The following is a 20438-nucleotide window of genomic DNA, read 5'->3' on the forward strand; positions in this document are numbered from 1 at the left end:
GGAAAAAAAAAAGCCGCAATCAGCGGCACTTCATTCTTCGGCGGCCATTCGGCAGCAGGTCCTTCCCTCTGAGAGAGACTGGGGGACCCACTGCCGAATTGCCGCCGAAGAGCCAGACATGCCGCCCCTTTCCATTGGCCGCCCCAAGCACCTGCTTGCTGTGCTGATGCCTGGAGCCAGCCCTGGTTGCCGGCCACCAGTGGCATAGGTTCCATGGTACTGGAAGATCCTCTATCATGGGAAAATCCTCATAGCTAGATTCATTGTTGATTTTGTTTGTTGGTTACTGGCATCACCAGTGCACTAGAGAATCTGAACCAACTTTGCATCTGGATCCAGGGCTCAGATCTAGATAAAGCTAAAAGACAAGGCATTAAAAGAAATGAAAAGCAAAAAGTATGAACTGTGCCTATGTTGACTGTTATATTGAAAAGGCTATCAGAGAACTTGGTTTTTTTAATGATTATTGTTATGTAGTTGATTTTTTTTTAAATTAAAAAATGAACAAATAGAACAAAACAAATGGTTGCTATTAGTACATATGATTCAGTGATTACTGGGGTTTGCTATTTTCTTGTACCACACTATTTCCCTATAATGGATATAGCTCCAAATTGGTAAGAGCCTGATTGTTTTCTTGTTAGATCTGAGTTTTTCCCCCATTTCCCTGCTTTTTAGTGCAACCTAAATTTATTTCATTTTTTTGTAATTAAAAGCATACATATGTATCCTCAACCTGTGACATTCCCTTCCCGAGGATATTGTTAAGGCAACTACAAGGGTTTTTTTAAATTAGACACACATGAGAAAAAAACAGCATCTGCCCTTATACCTAAGGCCATATGCTCATCGCCATCTAGAATCAGGGAAGAATTCTTTCACATACATACTCACACTACAGTATTGCACACACACTTTGCAGGTGCAATCTCTGTAAGAACCCTCAACTCCTGCTGAAGTGAGTACTAAATGAGGTCTTAGTCAGATAGGGCCCTTGGCCAGGTATTTTAAAAATAATATTTAAATTGAGTTGTAATTACATATTATTGTTTCAAATATTGAAGTTCTGACTCAGTTAATACTTAATCCTGATTCGGCAAAAACTTTAACTTTAATGGGAGTTTCGCCCAAGTAAATCCTGAATAAAGACTTTAGGTCTTTCAACACCCACATACACACAAAACTGTTACATCCATTTTTGTGCTGAACAAAACCCTCAGCGTGAACACACATGAGATTTTGGAGTATTTGAAACTGGCATCTGAATTTTACAGCTGGCCTCTAGCTCTACAATGGGTCAAATCCAACACAAGATGTGGACATATGGGTCCTAGATCTGAATGGGCGTGGGCCTATTTCTAACAAGAAGTGATTATGATAATTCAGTAGGGACTATTCCATATTAATCATTACTGCCTTAGCCTGGTTTTGTGTAGCACTGTGCTGCTGAAGATGCTATTAGTCAAATGATATGTAAAGAAAAAGACTTTGACCATTATGGTCAGTTTAGATCTGAAAACATTTTTGCAAGGCAGGGCTATTAGCTGTAGTGTTTTGGCCAAAATTCTAATTACAGTTGAATGAGATACATTTTTCTTCATGTTATTTGCTATTGAACTGTATGTTGTTAAAGACCTGAAATACCATCCTTAACTGTAGGCTGCATTTCATTAGCTGGCAAAGTGATTCTTGTATATAGTTTCTAAACTGGTTAAATTTCAATATTCATGAAAGACATTATCTATAAGCAGGTGCAACACAGACAGTAACACCTGATCTGCAAAAGACAATAGAGGTTGTAAGGTTTTCATTATGTATGAATGAAATTCACTCATATGAAGAGGGCCTGTCCACCAACTAAGTCCCACTTAAGCTCTCAAAAGAGGGCTTAAGTGGGACTTAATTGGTGCATAGATCTTTTGCTGGTCCTCTGCAGAGGCATGAATTTCTCACAGTATGAATATCAAGTGAGGATTTTCAAAACATCTTATTGAAATGACTAGCACTGCATGAGTGATTAAAGTTTTTCCATAAAAATGTGAGCCACTTCATAAATCACACATTTTAGTTTCTAGAATATTTTTTTTTAATGGGCATTACATATTTGCAGAGAAAAGTGATTTTTGTCACAAGTTAATTCTGTTTCAAGAAATCACAGTTTTGCTTATTTTGCTTCTTGGGAAGTCAATTTTCAAATTAGAACAAAATGATTAGAACAAAGGGCTAGTCTACACTACCCGCCCGGATCGGCAGGTAGAAATCGATCTCTCGGGGATCAATTTATCGCGTCTCATCTAGACAGATAAATTGATCCCCGAATCGATGAGCTTACTCCCACCTCGTCAGGAGGAGTAAGCACCGTCAACGGGCGAGCCGCGGCGGTGGATTTGCCGCCATCCTCACAGCAGGGTAAGTCGCGTAGCTGAATTTGCGTATCTTAAATCGATCCCCCCCCCCCCCAGTGTATACCTAGCCAAAGAAACTATGAAGAGATAGTCTGATTTGTTCTGTAACTGGATAACAATCTGTGGACCATCCTCGCCAACAGCATCAACTATACAGTTGATTAAGAATTCACTAAGTAGTCAGTTCATAAAGGCATAGTTCAGAAGAACACCAACTGAGGTGTGTAGGTGTTATCTGGTATAACCACATACATTTACATTTATTTCATCCCAAATGATTTTATAGCTATGTACACAGAGTACCTCTGAAATTCTTGCATCCCTCTCTGCGAGGGAAGGTTGCGGACAGACGGCATATTGGTCAGCAGTGTGGAGAGGGGACATTTTGGCCAAGGTTAATAAGCAAACCCCGAAATTCTCTGTGGAATCTTTAATGTCCACAGAGAACCATGGCTGTTTAAGGTCACATCTAAAAGATACATCCAAAGTAAACTGAATAGATGTCTCTGTTTCTATCTCAAAAAGAGGAAGATCTGTGTTAGCCCAGGCAGGATTTGAACCTGTGGTTCAAACATGCAGGTTGGGCAATCCTTGGACAATTGAGCCATCCCTAATTTATGTGCATTCATTTTATAATACAGATTTTTGGTATTCCCCAAAATGGATATGTCAGAATACTTTTCATTTTGAACTCAAGTTTCTCATTCCAAGATAAATGCTCTTTTGAGAGTATGTATGTAGAGTTGTAGTGACATCCAGTGGTTACTAAAAGGCTGACAAAAGGTGTGTTTTCCCTTTGTGAAAGATTTTATAATCTTCCTAGGCCATCCTCCTTATTAAAAAAAAAAGATATTTTCTATGAGAAGGTGGGGGAAACTCACCTATCAAAAGAAACAAAATGAGGTGTTTGAAGCCGAGTTGCCTTTTAAAGAATTCACAGAAAAAGAAATCTCTGCAGCAGCCAGTCCCTTAAACCTTTCCTCGTTATTCATTGAGAAAGAAAGTGACATTATCTGATGCAGTACAAATATTATCTGCACACCATTCCTGTGAGCTGGCTGAGTAAATACTATTATCCCTCTTTTTCAGCTGGGGAAGAGGCACAGTGTAGTTAAGAAATTTGACCAGTCACACTGAGTCCATGGAAAACACGAGAATTGTAACTGAAGGGATCCTTGCTCCCAAGCTTGTGTTCAAACTACTAGACCACTGTGGCTTCCTAATTATTTTGAAATAGTTTTACAAACTATGATGACTGATATCTCTGTAACGCATAGTTCACTGTATTCCCAGCATGGTTTCTAATTATTATATATTTCTTTGTCTCCTTTTCTTCCAATGCACAACCTGAAATAAAACATAAATATTCAGTTTAAACAAAGTTTCTGTATGGAATGGTACAGAACAGAGGCCAGATCTGTCATGTGTCTCATGATCATTATATCTAGAAGTTATATATTAAAATCTAATATTTATTGGAATATTTTCATTGCACCAAGGGCACCTCACAACAAGTTAAAAATAAACACATTTAAAACACCAAATCTAGATAGAAGCCCAAATCCTGCACCCAAACCACAGCTAAGTTCACACTTAGCTCTCTATCTATATAAGCTAAACCAAAATTCTGTATCAGAAAGTTTGCATCTGGGTGTAAATTCAACCAAATGGTGGTTGCCCTATAGTGAGCAAATAAATGACCACAAACAGAAAGTCCATCTCATGAGGTGTTTATGAAATGAAGAAATGTAACAAACTAAGGCTTAAATTTACTAGTCTCAACCAAATCTTCTTATTGGTTCAGTGAGATGAATTCTTAACCTGCACTGATTTCCAAGAAGCCTCCACTACATTGAGCTATATCCAAATTGCCTCTACCTCTCAAACCTTGACAATTGTTTTTTTGACACACCATGTTTCCCCAAATAATAATGCAGCACATGTGGTTCCTATAACACTAAACTATATAGGGTGGCCTATCTGATTAAGAGAGCATTATATCATATGACAAATTCAGCAAAATTGAGCAGCAGCATGAAAGCCAGGGAAACACAGCACTTGATTTATAGTACTAAGTGGAGGTCTGCCATGTTTTCGCACATTTTGCTATTTTGGCTGACCTCTCTCAGAATTATTTTCTGCACACCAACAGATTTCATATGTTTTCAAATATGGTGACAACTGGGAATTCATAAATAATGAATCTCCATTGAAATATAACTGCCATGAAATATAGTCTGAGCAGTTCCGGCTCCAGACTTGAGCTGTGGTAAAGGCTTGGCGGCTTAAGTTTATAACAGCAGCTCTCTACAAACCGTAGCTGTATTATAAAAGTTTCTATGCTGCACTCACTGCCCAGATGTAGAACACAATTAGACTCAAGCTAATAATGCCTAAATATTAATATGACTTACTGTCCCTTGTCAAGGAAAGTTATACTTATGGATGGTGAATTGAGTTAGGTAAAGCCACAGAAACATATGTCAGACCAAGTCTTATTTCAAAAACCAAAATACAATGAAATTATTTAATTTATTAATAGGCTATTCTATGGCACCCATCACCAGAGCATCTGAACTTCTCAGAAATAGTAATGAATTTATCCTCATAACAACCCTGTGAGCTAACAAATCAAACACCCCATTTTGCACACAAGGAATCTCAGGCACAGAGAGAGAATTTTCAGAAGTGACCACTAAATTTTGTGTGCTTCAGATTTTTGGGTGCTGAACACCTATAGCCTGGATGCTTTGGATGATATAAAGGGCAATCAGAAAAAGAAAGTCATGATCTATCTAATGCCATAGGAAAGTAATGTTCATGGTTTAATCTATCTCCAGAAGTCTGAACCAAAACCCTGGATCAGAAAACCTGGGAAAATGAGTTTCCACTTCTGGATTCAAAATTTGCAGATTGGCCCCCCACAGTGGGAAAAAGAGCAATCAGATATAAGGAATATAAAAGGGGTTCTTTATTGAGGCCACTAGACACAAAAAGACCCTCTGGTGCCTTTGTTGTCAGCCCTAACCTATTTTTTCTATTCTATTCAGGTTCTTATACCACATATCTGAATACTTACCTTATACTCTCCTTGTGCTACCTAGTATCACCACACAGTGTCTCTTCCTATGTCCTCACCTGAACTCAACAGTCATAGAATGGACTGATTCAAACAAACCAAAAACAACTCAGCTGAAACCATGCTGTTCTGCTGGATTTCTGACTGAAACCATGAGAAATCAGCTGAGACAATAAGTCAGCCCAGGCTCTCTTGATACTTAGCCCAGCGTCAGCAAAAGGTTTGCAAACCTCAACAGTTCCATCCCCCTCCCCTGTCTGATATGTTATATGGCTCAAACAAAGCTGCTAAATCATCCCATTTCAAATAGCTGTTTGAGATAAGTCTTTTCCATGTGCATGTAAATTTCTTCATCTTTAATGCCTCGTGCTCATAACAATTTGTAAACATATTTTAAATGCACTGTATATTTAAATACATGTAAAGCAGCATTGCAGATAATGTAGAGCTGTCCATAAAAGTTTAGGGGATTTTTGGAACCAGCCAGCAGGGTATACCTAGAGTACAAGAGTCAAATATCATGTGGGTGTGAGAACCACAAAGCACAAATGAGAGGTTTTGGCACATACACTGAGAATTCTATCACTCATGTACATTAACATAGAATTGCAGGAATTAGAGATGGGAAAATCCTACTCCATCTCCTGCGCTGACAATGCAGGATCATTCCCTAGAGTTTATATTCACTAGTTCAGTTTTAAATTACTCAAGCAATGAAGGCTTCCACCTTGTGTCTTGGGAAAAGAAGAACAGGAGTACTTGTGGCACCTTAGAGACTAACAAATTTATTAGAGCATTAGTCTCTAAGGTGCCACAAGTACTCCTGTTCTTCTTTTTGCGGATACAGACTAACACGGCTGTTACTCTGAAACTTGTCTTGGGAAAGTATCCTACAATTTAACAGATCTCATAGCAAGGAAAATTTTCCATTTATTCACCGTAAATGTTCCTTTTCTCTGTTTCATTCCATTACTCCTAGCTACTAGACCACCATAGAAACATCCTCTCCGTCACTGGTGTTGACACCCTGTCACAGTTTAGGGCAACTGCCCCTGTATTCCCCCTCCATGGTCTAGCAATGGCACCCAATTTTAGGCTCCCAGCCCTCACCTTTCTTGGGCGGAGACCTATGTCTCCCTCCCTCTTGATCAAGCTTCTTCCAGGTTGCCTACACTATTATTCCCAGCAAACCAGATGGCCTTTACAGGCCTGCATCTGCACTTTGCTCTCTTTCTTCAGAGGCTATAAGCAGCATAATTGCCCACAGTTATGAATACCACACAGCTCTTTCTAAGGAAGAACATTTATTCTTAAGGTGAAAGCATTACAAAGAAAACATATTAAAAATTATAAAAGAACCAACTCGCATACTAATAAGTTTACCAGAGATCACCCTCCCCCAACTCCAGCAGGAGCTCTGGTAGGCGTCAGTCCTTCAGACCCCACCAATGCATTTTTCGGTGGTTATGAGTTCAGAACAGCCTCAGCTCAGAATGAGCTCCCCTGCAGTCTTTCCTTTATACAGCCGAAGCCTTTGATCTTGAGACTCCGGGAACAGGTAATCCACAGGCAACGGTCCCTTCCTCAGGGCATAGCTTCAAAAGCCTGGGCTTTTGCATAATAAGAGGGTGGCAAGTGAGAGAGGAGGATTTGCATTCACTTCCCCCTAGGTATTTCCCAGGAAATCCACTTCACATGTATTGTCCCAAAAGACCATTCTTGTCTACCACATTATTCAACACAGTCCTTTGATCATCCAGTCCCACAATAATACATAACCTTTGCATTTAATACAATGGACTCCAGAGATACTTAAACTTAATTCAGTCAAACGCCCTTTATCCTATAGCCTCTTTATGGTAGGTGTTCATTTCTTATAAATCACACAATTCATTTTGACCTTCAAAGTTGTGCTTCAGCAGTTTGAATAGCTTCTTATCATTATTATCTCCACATCCTGCTAAGGTGGAACTTTTCTGAGGGAACTTTTTAGCAAGAAGAAAAAACATGACCACAAAACTCCATCTATCCCGCCAGTCTGGATTCCTTAGTCTTCTGAGAGTTTTGCAATGAGAAGAAGAATGGTGTCCTGGACCCTGGAACAATTCTAACAGTCAGTTGTTGAGGGACATAATCAGTGATAGCCATAAGGCTGATCTTCCTCCAGGGTCCCCACTCCCAACTACCAGAGACCTGACAGCTCCAATAAAAGAACCATGAAGGAAAAACCTGCCTACTCAGCCTCTTGGTTCCTTCGCAGTCCATCCATAGACCACCACAGTGTGTACTAGTGAGCAATGTGAGATGCCATTTCCATAGGTCCACCTACATACTTTGCTTGCTGCAATCCTGAGGTGCCAGCCTTGTGTTAGGTAGTGATCCAGTTCTACTTAGTTACACCAGAGTAACTGAGAGCAGACTTTGGTTCTCTATGAACAGGCACATGGAAGTGATGTTCTATTCTATATAGGTTTACACTGCCCTCATCCCCATAGTATCTGAGGACCTTCCAGCAGTACATTAAGCTACACAAATAACATCTATCACATGTAGTTTGTTCTCTCAGACACATACACCTACTGTGCTGGGCTTAGGAGAGCTCAGCCAGTACAGCTGTGATTGGCTGAATGGGGCTAAGTGCTTTCTAATACCTGATACAGGGATTTGTTGCTGTAATTATTCTTCCTAAGACATTTTCCAGAGACCACCTGCCTCCTCTGCAATGTCGCGAGATTTAATTTACAATTTCATGGGCACTTTATTAAACTCAACCAATAATGAGCTGAGGTCCCAACCCTTAAGTACAGCATGAAACTGAAAGAGGGAGTATGACAGGGAACAGCATATGATTGTGGCAATTACATCCCAGAAGGTCCCACTGACACAAGAATCCCCTTCCTTCCTGAGCAGGGATGGTATCTTTACATCAATTTTCAAGCCCGTATTCCTCCTCCTCAGAAATCCCACAGAAAAGCTCCAGATGGTGGGTGTGGCATTATGCCCCATATTCTTCATAAAGATATTATTGTGATGTGATTATGGCATAACTGTGACGTATTTTATGCAAGATAAGTTATCTGAGATATCCTTGAAAAGGTTATGATTTACTGAATATGATTATCCTATTTGTATGCATCTATCATTTTGGTATCTGAAGTTAGGAATATTGTCTATGCATCTATTACAAATATGTTTACACCCGTGGAATGCCCACTGGGCAGAATGCACTCAGTCTAGATAGCTGGCTGGGAAGGGCCATTAGGGAGAACAATAGGTCTTAGAAGATGCTAATCTCCCACCGGGAAGCCTTCCTGGGGAGCCTTCCTGAGGACGCTACAAAGAGCCTCTGAGTCATGGCTGCTATAGCCCTACAGGGACATGTGACCAAGTCACCTGGTACTGGACTCCATCTTGGAATACCTGTGTTTTTCCACTGAAAGGGGTGGGAACTAAAGTTGGAGACAAAGGGTTCCCGCCCTATCCAAAAGCTATTTAAGGCATGAGAGTTACATCATCATGGTTCTTCTCTGACTCCCTGCCCAAAGGAGACTGTTGGAAACACCTGAGGAAGAAGGACTGAACTGGGGAGAAAGGCTGGATCCAGGCTAGAGGGATTTCTAGCCTGTGAAAGGAATACCTGGGGTTTTAAGCTGCAAGCAAGGGCAGCTGGCCCCAAGAATCTCTGCAAACTGCCTAAATCAACAATTAAGGTGAGAGTTTGCTACTCATATTCAATCTCTTTAGTATATTACGCTTGATTGTGTTTTAGTTTTATTTGCTAGGTAATCTGCTTTGATCTGTTTGCTATCCCTTATAATCCCTTTAAATCTATCTTTTGTAGTTAATAAACTTGTTTTTGTTTGTATAAAACCAGTGTGTGTGGGTGCCATTACTTGGGGCAGAAAGCTGTGTGTACTCCTCTCCAGACTGAGGGAGAGGGCAAATTTCATGAGCTTACACTGCACAGTTCTCTGTGCAGTGCAAGACAGTATAATTTTGGGTTTACCCTCCAAAGGAGCATGTGCACTTGAGTAACTGGGCAGTTCTTAGCTCAGCCTTCCCATTCAGAGCTGATCTCAGCATCTGTGTGCAGCTGCAGCTGGGTGTGTCCTGTATGTGTGCTGAAGGGGGCTTGAGGTCTGTCACAGCAGCACAGTGTAAAGGGAGCCCAGGCTGGTGGGTCAGGTGGGCTCAGTGGTACCCCAGTTCCAGGTGGCACCCCAGGGGGAACCCATCACAGTGGGGTTGCAGTTCTATGGTACATTCCTGCTTCACATGGTCAACTGCAGAACTGCCACAAATTACACGTACTAGAAAAGGCTGTGGTGGGGCAGGAGACTCTGGAAAGCAGCTGTTCCACACAGCATGTGACCCTTCCTAAGTGTCCTCTGAACCATCCAGCCATTGGATAGGCACAAAGCACAAGCAGCTCAGAAGGGTCCAAAAGACAACATGGTAGGCAGGCATAGGGAGGGATCTGTGGGGTTAGGGCCAGGTTTTCCTGAGATTCCCTGGTTTATGCAATAAAAGCAGGCATCATTCCCTACCTCTGGTGGGCCCAGTGCAGTGGAGATGTGGCATCAGAAATAGAGCTCCCTCCTTTGCCTTTCTTCCTGGGCGGAAAATACAGGGACCTTGTTTTGGATTAAACCCATTTTCTGCCCCATTCTGTGTCCTAATCAATGTTTAGCACTCCTGTAAAAAAACTGTTCCCCCTTCTTAAACCCCAGGGAGTTCTGCTGATTATTCTCACTGAAAATTGGATTCTAACCATTACAGAACAGAAACATACCATATAACCCACAGTTTGTTCCCTGTCAAAAGTAACCAAGACAGCCTGAATTTTGGAGTATTGAATGATTGCAATGTGCTGCTGGGGAATGATATATACCTCGAGAATTATCCACAGAAATTATCCTGCAAATAATTTTGAACAACAAATAAGCTCAGAAAAATGGTAAGTTGTCTGGGGACAATTTATGAACAGAGAAAGAGGTGAAATTAAATTTTACAGCACTCTTTGTACAGCACCTAATATAATGGGGCCTTGATCTGACTGAGGTCTCTAGAAATTTCTATAATACTAATAATACACAAATAATACAAATTGTGACATAAATTACTACAAATTAGTCATCCTGCTCTACATTTGCTCAGATAGCCAAGTTTTGCATAGCTGGCTTCATAAATCATAACCTACATCTGTCCTCTGTATTCCTACATGGCTTATAGCCTTAACTGCTGCCAAAAGGCAGATCTTATGGAAAATGGAAACGCTTTCCATGTCCAATGGATATAGAATGGATGTCTGTACTAGCTAGCACCTCTGCTGCAGGGAATAATAAAAATATGTGCAATAAAAGCTGGTCTCATTATGCCTAGTTAATTGGGGGCAATTATATAAGTTTGTACCCTCTGCTGCATTCCACAGAATGAGGACTTTTTATTTTAGTATAGTTAGATATTTAAATTTCACTTAATCTAGTTTTTCCATGCCAGGCGACTTCTGTCTTCAGTGTTTTGTTTGTTCTCTTGTCTTCAATGTTTAAATCAAAATATTCTTTAATGAAAATTATTGAAATTTTTTTAAGAAGGAGTCAAATTCTATGGAAGTCAACTTTGGCATTGAGGAGTCATATGGGGTGTAACTGATAAGCAGAATCTGACCTTTTAAAAATATGTTTTATGTAGCTGAGTGGAACTCTCTGGGATTCAAACCTGTACCTCCAGACCGTGAGCACAATTACCTTCACTTGACGATTAGAGTACTAAGCCCCGCCCTTCTGGATAGTTAAATGCAACCACAACTTCTTTGGTTAGAGATAGCAGGCCAGGTTCTGCAGTCAACCCAGAGAAATTCCACTGATTCGACTCATGTAAATGAGAGCAGAGTCTGGGCCAAAGACCTTTATGCTACCACAGGAAGGACTAAATACTTCACTCTGAAAAACATTTCCCAAACCAAGGATTTCATTTTCCCAAATATAACTACATTGAAAAATACTCCAAACCCCATAACTGTAATATTCATATTTGATGAGTTAAATCCTCCCTTGAGGTAAATAAAATAAATAAAAAAGTCTCTTTCTGCTCAACTGTTTGGATGTTTCTTTTGCCAAAGGAAAATTTCCTCTGTATAAAATCACAGTAATGCTTCTCTCTCTTAGGGCTTGTCTATACTTACGCGCTGGTTTGGCGGCAGGCAATCGAACTTCTGGGTTCGATTTATCGTGTCTTGTCTGGACGCGATAAATCGAACCCAGAAGTGCTCCCCGTCGACTCCGGTAATCCTGCTCGGCGCGAGGAGTACGTGGAGTCGACGGGGGAGACTGCCTGCCGCGTCTGGACCGCGGTAAGTTCGAACTAAGGTACGTCGACTTCAGCTACGTTATTCACGTAGCTGAAGTTGCGTACCTTAGTTCGAATTGGGGGGTTAGTGTAGACCAGGCCTCAGTAGCACGTTCCCTTTCCTGCTTCAGACACCTTCTCTGATATTCCAATCTCTTTGATTACCCCTTTGATCAGTGCATGATTAAATTAGTTCTTTATAAAAGCAAAGACTTGCTTTAAAGAAAATTATTTCATTCATAAGAGTTCAATATCCACAGGTGTCTCACTAGCGAATTTTCACCATCGTAGACTGTGAGAAGTACATTTACCTGGAATTCTCGTTTGAAGGTCTGATTTTTAAAACCAGGCCCCTCTCTCTTTGCATAAAAATCAGCAACCACAAATAAATTCAGGTGCAATTTTGTGGGAGTAAAGAAAGGCCTGGTGATGCCTGTCTGCTTTTGCCCACAAATCAGGTAGGTAGGGCCCAGATCCACAAATCAACATAGGCACCTAGAAAATCAATACAACAACAATAAGATCCACAAAACCAGAGTTAGATGCCTAGCTTCCCCTACAGCACATGGGGAGAGAGAGGCCCTTAAGAATGGGATGCACAAAACCTAGCATGCAATTGGAGATCGTCCTAAACTAATCAATGGTAGATTACAATGAGAGGGGTGTATCCTAAGCCCCGCCCCATCGTACAGCTCAGCACCTAAATCCAGGCTGCAGGGAGGCACCTATCTCTGCTTGCAATCCATAGCCAGGAACCCATCTCCTGGAGTCAGGTGGTGAGGAGGAGGTAGTGGTGATGCCCACTTTATTACTTTTAGCCCAGTGGTTAGAGCACTCACCTAGGATGCGGGAAACCTGAATTTAATTCCCCCCACTTTGGATAAACAAATTAATAGTTATTGGAGCAGGGGGATTGGACCCTGCATCTACCACCTATAGAGCCACTCTCAGTCTCTCTGGCCCAATGACTCTTTGTGCATTTAACTAAAGTGGAACAGCTTCCATAGGAGAAACTGAGGAAAACCTACATCAGAATATCCCATAGCCTAGCAGTTAGGGCACTCACCTGAGAGATGGGAGATCCCTGTTCAAATCCTCACTCCCACTCATGCAGACGGGAATTGAACCAAGGTCTCTGACATCACAGGTGAGTGCTCTAGCCCCTGGGCTAAAAATTATAAGGTCACCAGCAACACCTTCTCTGGCCAGATTTTGAATGGGACCTGATCCAATAGGCATGCTCTGAGCACACATACCAGATTGAGCCCCACAAGCAAGAAGGGTGTTCACCCACACATCTTCACCTGGTCTGTGGATCACGCTGGGGCTTAGGTTGGAACTAAGCGTCCAGATGCCTAGAGTGAGGCAGCAGTGCGCATGCTCAAGGGCAGGAACTTAGGCACCAAGGGAACTTAATGGTAAAAGTTTAGGTGCTGAGTGAATTGATGCACCTACAGAGTTTGGCAGCAGCCAAGCAGGGGTTTTGTGGATCGCAACGGTGCCTAAAACTGGGACTTAGTCGTCTAAATCCCTCTGTGGACCTAGGCATAGGTGTCTATTGTACATAACTCCATTTGCACCAACAGTTAATTGCTTGGACAAAAAGGGGGTACAAGTTAAGTTTCCTGTAAAAATCAAGTCATTAAAGGTAAATTACTCTCAGTTCTGCACTAATAAATCTATCCAAGACCCTTTATTTCATTGTCAGAATAAGCAAAGCCTTCTAACCCAACTATTAGGTCATATGTTTGGATCCCTACTACCTTAGGTTCTAACTGAAGTTTCCTTTCACTTTCCATGGAATCACAGTGGTGACAAATCCCTACAAACACATACTTATTTTATTCTGCACCTCATAATACCTTCCTCATGAGGGTTTTGATCCTGCACCATTAAAGTCAATAGGAGTTTTACCGGTAATTTCCATGGGAGCAGGAACAGGCCCTGGGATGAGGAAACTGATTCAGTGAAAATAAAAACTGACCTGAACCTTCAGCCAAAAATCAAAATGAACCAAAGCAAATTCTTTCATTGGGGTTTGAAATAATTTCCTCATTTCTTCTTGTTGCATACCAGAGATGGGCCCAAACAGCAAAATTCACATCTGTATTTTAGTTACTACATTTTATTAATGATAAACAGGATTGTTGAAACAACTTAACTTGAAGGAGTGTTGAAATCAGTTCTTTTGGGGCCAGTGACAAATTCCGATCCAGGTTTGGCCCCCAACCACACCACTCTCAAAGTTTATGTATGTTCAGTTTTGTTTCTTCATTCATTCTAATTTCATTAACTTAATTTTAACTTCTACCCATATTTGCACTTTCTGGTTTCAGCTGGGAAATGGTAGAAAATAATAAAATAGCTTTATATTGTGCAGTAACTGAGAATACTATTCAGCCCTATTGCACTGGTAAGTGCAGTAGGGCTGAATTAGCATTGCTACTGGAACCTTAACTTTTGTATTGCCTGACTTCTTGCTATTTTAAATGTGCAATCTTAATGTTGCCTTAATATGGGATTTTGCATGTATAATATAAAATGTGTACTTAGCCCCTCAGTCATGTATTTTCAGATGATGCAGAAGGAAGCTTCCTGTAGTCTTCATATTACATGCCCATATCCCTTATTAACTATGACAGCAAGGTTTCAGCACAAGCTAAGGTAGTTCAGTAACAGTTTGGTTGAGGATTAACTATGTACTCTGCAAAAACGTAGGTGGCAGGGAAAGAAAATTAGGCATCCGTCAGTTAACATCTTCTTTTAATGTAATAAATATTCCCATGGAAGCCCCTCTCCCATTTTCTTTTTATTTTTTATTCTTTTAGATTGAGAACTGAACGGCCGCCATTTCCTCAGGGAGCTTTGCATTAATTTCATCACTGAGTGCAAGCCAGCGGGTCTCATAGTTGAAGGGTAAAATCATCAATGACAGGATTTGCAGCTGATGCTCGGCAAAACATTACAAAATTATTTGGGAGAAATAAAACCCTTAAAAGTGCTAATTGGTGATTTGTATAAATACCAAGCAAATGTTATTGCTGTGCTATTCTAGCATGAGGACTGTGTGATGGTTTTGGTGACCTTTAAAACATGATAGGACACAGAGCTATTGTGAGAGAAGAAAATCGGGCTTATCTCCTGAGGAGAGCACCAGTTAAGCAGCAGGAATAGTTATGGCATTATAGAAATTAAGGATGGAAGAGATCTCACATAGTCCATTCCCTCTTTGCCAATGCAAAATTGTTCCCCGCAATGTATCCTCCAGTGCTTTGTGCAGTCCACCTTTAAGGACCCTATCTTGCTCTGACTGAGGTTGATAGAATAATCACCATTGATTTCAGTGGGAGTAGGAGCAGGTGTGCTACCTCTTTGCATCTTGAGAGTGACCAGGTGTGATGTCTCCAAGATTCCAGATCAGAGGAGAGCCAAAAGTTAGCCAGCTGGAGCCCATTAGCTGGTGCAGATAAGAGGAAGTATGAATTTATGGGAGGGGGAAGTAGGAGTGACTGGACTGTAAAAAGGTTGGTTTCTCACTCAGGGTATGTCTACACTAGCTTTTTTAACGTGACTTAATTGATTTACATTCAGCATATAGTCAACTGAATATGTTTGTTCCCCGGAACAAATGTTTGTGGAGCATTCTTCTGATTAGCATCTACAAACGTCTTAGCTAGCTTGAGTTCGTTGACAATTAATGAACTTGAGCTAAAAACCTCTCAGTGAACCTAGGGGCAACACTATCAACTTCAAGTATAAGCCCGTGTGGAGCATACCACTCCACATGTCAGCAGCAATACTGTGATGGCTGGCCCTCTGCTCCTGAAATCCTAGTGGGAGAAAGAGGAGGGAACTTGCCTTTCCACCCCTTTGTTACCTCAAAAGCTGGCAGGAAATCCTCTTCCTACTTCTTGTAGGGATGCCAACTTTCTAATTGCCCAAAACCAAACACCCTTGCCCTACCCTCTGCCCCATCCCTTCTCTGAGCCCCCTCCCCACTCACTCCATCCCCCTCCCTCTATCGCTCATGCTCTCCCACCCTCACACACTTTCACTGGTCTGGGGTAGGGGGTTGGAGTGCAGGAGGGGGTGAGGGCTCCAGCGGGGGGTGCGAGCTCTGGGGTGGGGCTGGGGATGAGGGGTTTGGGGAGCCGGAGGGGGCTCTGGGCTGGAGCCAAGGGGTTCAGAGTGCAGGAACGGGCTCAGGGCTGGGACATGGGGTTGGGGTGCAGGAGGGGGTGTGGGCTCCGGGAGGGAGTTTGGGTGAGGGAGGAGGCTCAGGGCTGGAGTAGGGGGCTGGAGTGCAGGCTCTGGGAGGGAGTTATGACTTGGGGCAGGAAGTTAGGGTGTGGGAGGGGGTTCAGGATACGGGCCCAGCCGGGCAGCACTTACCTCAGGTGGCTCCCGGTCGGCAGCCCGGCAGGGCTAAGGCTGCCTGCCCTGGCTCTGCACAGCTCCCAGAAGCGGCCAGCATGTCCAGCTCCTAGGCGCAGGGGCAGCCAGGCAGCTCTGCACAGTGTACGCTGCCCATGCCTGCCGGCGCCACCCCTGTAGCTCCCCGCAGTTCCATTCAGGAACAGAATGGATGCTATAGTGATAACTGGCCCTGCAAATTTACTCTAATTGTGAGCTCAACTGTAAAAAGTATGTGAAAGTTCATGATGTCACATGTCACAATAACCGGTATAGTAACAAATGTTGGTGGGAAAAGGTAGGAAAAGGAGACAAACTGAATTAGGCTATGTCTACACTGCACACCTTACAATGGTGCGGCTGTACCACTGCAGCCGTGCCATTGTAAGGTGCGCTGTGTAGCCACTCTTTATCGCCAGGCCAAACGAGGGGTGGTAGCTTCATCTCTGGGAGCACAGTTCCCACCGACGAAGCGCTGTCCACACCACCACTTTTCGTCATTAAAACTTTTGTCATTCAGGGTCCTTTTTCACACCCCTGGACGACAAAAGTTTTAATGACGAAAGTGCTAGTGTAGACAAAGCCTTAGGGCAGGTCTTCACTACCCGCCGGATCAGCGGGTAGTGATTGATCTATCAAGGGTCAATTTATCGTCTCTAGTGTAGATGTGATAAAATCGATCCCCAGTCATGCTCCCCATCGACTCCGGAACTCCAGCTCGCGAGAGGCGGAAGTGGAGTTGACAGGGGAGCAGCAGCGGTCGACTTGCCGCCATCCTCATGGCCAGGTAAGTCGACCTAAGATACGCCAACTTCAGCTACGCTATTCGCGTAGCTGAAGTTGCGTATCTTAGGTCGACCCCCCCACTAGTGTAGACCTGGGCTTAGTTTAAACTAAAAGGCCTACTGATATAACTTAAGAGCTATGTCTAGATCAGTGGTTTTCAAACTTTTTTTCTGGCAACCCAGTTGAAGAAAATTGTTGATCCTGGGACCCAATGGAGCTGGGGATGAGGGGTTTGGGGTGTGGGAGGGGGCTCTGGGCTGGGGCAGGAGGTTGGGGTGTGAGAGGGGATCAGGGGTCTGGGCTGGGGATGCAGACTCTGGGGTGGGGCCAGGGATGAGGGGTTTGGGGTGCAGAAAGGGGCTCTGGGTTTGGGGGGGCTCAGGGCTGAAGCAGGGGGTTGGGGTGCAGGAGGGGGTCAGGTCTCTGGGCTGGGGATGCAGACTCTGGGGTGGGGCCAGGGATGAGGGGTTTGGGGTGCAGAAAGGGGCTCTGGGTTTGGGGGGGGCTCAGGGCTGAAGCAGGGGGTTGGGGTGCAGGAGGGGGTCAGGTCTCTGGGCTGGGGATGCAGACTCTGGGGTGGGGCCAGGGATGAGGGGTTTGGGGTGCAGAAAGGGGCTCTGGGTTTGGGGGGGCTCAGGGCTGAAGCAGGGGGTTGGGGTGCAGGAGGGGGTCAGGTCTCTGGGCTGGGGGTGCAGGCTCTGGGATGGGGCCAGGGATGAGGGGTTTGAGGTGTAGGAAGGGGCTCTGGGTTTGGGGGGGGCTCAGGGCTGAAGCAGGGGGTTGGGGTGCAGGAGGGGGTCAGGTCTCTGGGCTGGGGGTGCAGGCTCTGGGATGGGGCCAGGGATGAGGGGTTTGAGGTGTAGGAAGGGGCTCTGGGTTTGTAAGGTGGGGGTCTCAGGGCTGGGGCAGAGGTGCGGGCTTACCTTGAGTGGCTCCCGGTCAGCAGCGCAGCGGGGCTGCTAAGGCAGGCTGCCTGCCTGTCCTGGCACCGTGGACTGCACGGCGCCCCGGAAGCAGCCTGCAGCAGGTCTGGCTCCTAGGTGGAGGCGCGCAAGCAGCTCCACGCAGCTCTTGCCCGCAGGCACCGCTCCCCATAGCTCCCATTGGCTGTTCCCAGCCAATGTGAGTGCATAACTGGTGCTTGGGGCAAGGACAGCGCATGGAGCCCCATGCACACCCCCCTCCTCCACCCGCAGAGCCAGACCTCCTGCTGGCCACTTCCAGGGCGCAGCGCCGTGTCAGAACAGGTAGGGACTAGCCGGTCTTAGCCAGGCAGCAGAGCCGACGAGACTTTTAACGGCCTGGTCGGTGGTGCTGCGACCCAATGCCTTCCCTTCTTCCATTCTGCGACCCAGTACTGGGTTGTGACCCGCAGTTTGAAAACTACTGGTCTAGATCATTCTTGGTAAGCAAGAAAATGTGGGTCCAGAAATCAGTGAACCAAAACTGATGTGTTTGACACTAGGCCTAACTGTTGGACAAAATAATGGGGGGATGAATTATTCCACCCATCTTTACCTTTGTGGGGCCTTAAAGAAAGAGACTTTGTGGGGGAAATGAGGAAGAACAGATAGAGGTTACCAGAGCAAGCTTCATCATCATGGCTGCCACCTCCACTGTTTCCTGGGACTTCAGGCCTTTGTCATTCTGATCCTGAGAGATGTCCTGACCGGGCCAAAGAGGGACCCAGATGACATTGCCACCCCTACTCACTCTGGCTCAATCCCAACACCACCTGGGATGTGAGACTTTGTCACAAACTTCCCCCACCTTATGTGTTCTAGAACCATAGAAATGTAGGACAGTAAGGGACCTCAACAGGTCATCTAGTCCAATCCTCTGCACTGAGGCAGGACTAAGTACTATCTAGAACATCCCTGATAGGCATTTGTCTAACCTGTTCTTAAAAGCCTTGAATGATGGAGATTCCACAAGCTCCCTAGGTTATTTGTTTCATTGCTTCCCTTACAGCTAGGAATATTTTCCTAATGTCTAACCTAAATCTCCTTTGCTGCAATTTAAACCCCTTACTTCTGGTCCTGTCCTCAGTGGTTAGAGAGAACAATTCCTCTTTACAATAACCTTTTGTGTACTTAAAGATTGTTTTCATGTCCCTCTCACTCTTCTCTTCTCCAGATTAAACAAACCCAATTTTTGTTTCAATCTTTCCTCATAGCTCATGTTTTCTAGACCTTTAATAATTTTTGTTGCTCTCTTCTGGACTTTCTCCAATTTGTCCATCTTTTCTTTAGGGTGGTGCCCAGAACTGGACACAATACTCCTGTTGAAGCCTTATCTGTGCTGAGTAGAGTAAAAGAATTACTTCTTGTGTCTTGCTACAACACTCCTGCTAATATGTCCGAGAATACTTTTATTGTTCTTTGTCCTTTTCCTTCCCCAACCTTATTTTTTCTCTTTCCTAACCCTCTCATTTTTCCTTCTAAGAGCCTGGCTTAGCCAGCCAGGTCAGGACTGTATATTTTTGCAACACTGCTGTAAGCCCCTGACCAGAAAGATAACTAACAGTAATGCCCTAAACAGCCCAATGCTGGTACAAGTTTGCCTGGTCTCAGAGTGGCTGATAAAACCATCTGCCATGCCCATGTTTCTCCAGCAGCGAGGTCCAGCAAGTGACCATCAGGACCAGACACACAAGGTGCATTTTCTATCTTTGCTGTTCTGTTCGATCCCATTTTGTCTATGTTTGTCTTGTTTTGTTTTCTAGGAAGCAGGATTGGAGTCTAACAGCAGCATCGACCGCTCCTGCCCATCTTAACTAACTTCTCCTTTCCCCAAAAGGACTGTTGTTACAACCTTTAATATCATCTAAGACTATCAGCCAAGGGGGCTTTTCCTTTGCTCCAGCTAAAGGGAAAAGGATGTTGTTAAAATTAAAGCCTTACTTAATATTTTACCTGTTTTTCCTTCTTTTCAGTATCTTTAATAAAAAGTTTTAAAGGATTTTTAATGTTGTGTTTGCCCTTGTACTAAGCAGGCTGAGGTCTTTATATCAAACCCCGAACCTTCTTTAAAACTGCTTAATATTGGACAGTGACAGACTCATGTTAATACCGTTGGCCTATTTATTACGTCTAAATTAATACAACTATGCCAACACACCTTGCACCCTATACTCTTTCTCCTCCGCAGAAATAAAAAAAAATTTGTATCACAGCCTCTCAAGATATAAAGGACACTCTAAATGCCTAATCACTTCATCTGAACACCTTTAGCATCAGTTTTCCACCTGATCCAAAATTCCACTCCAATTCATTTCATTTCAATTAAACTTTATTGGCGTCATGAGCTAAAGTATAAGAAAAGACAGATCCTTCAGGCATCTGTCAGGAGGGTTATGACCCTCACAGAATAGGGTTACACACTGTGTTTGGGGCCTGATCCCCTAT

The sequence above is a fragment of the Malaclemys terrapin genome, chromosome 3 (assembly GCF_027887155.1).
Source record: "Malaclemys terrapin pileata isolate rMalTer1 chromosome 3, rMalTer1.hap1, whole genome shotgun sequence".
In the NCBI taxonomy this organism is placed as follows: Eukaryota; Metazoa; Chordata; order Testudines; family Emydidae; genus Malaclemys; species Malaclemys terrapin.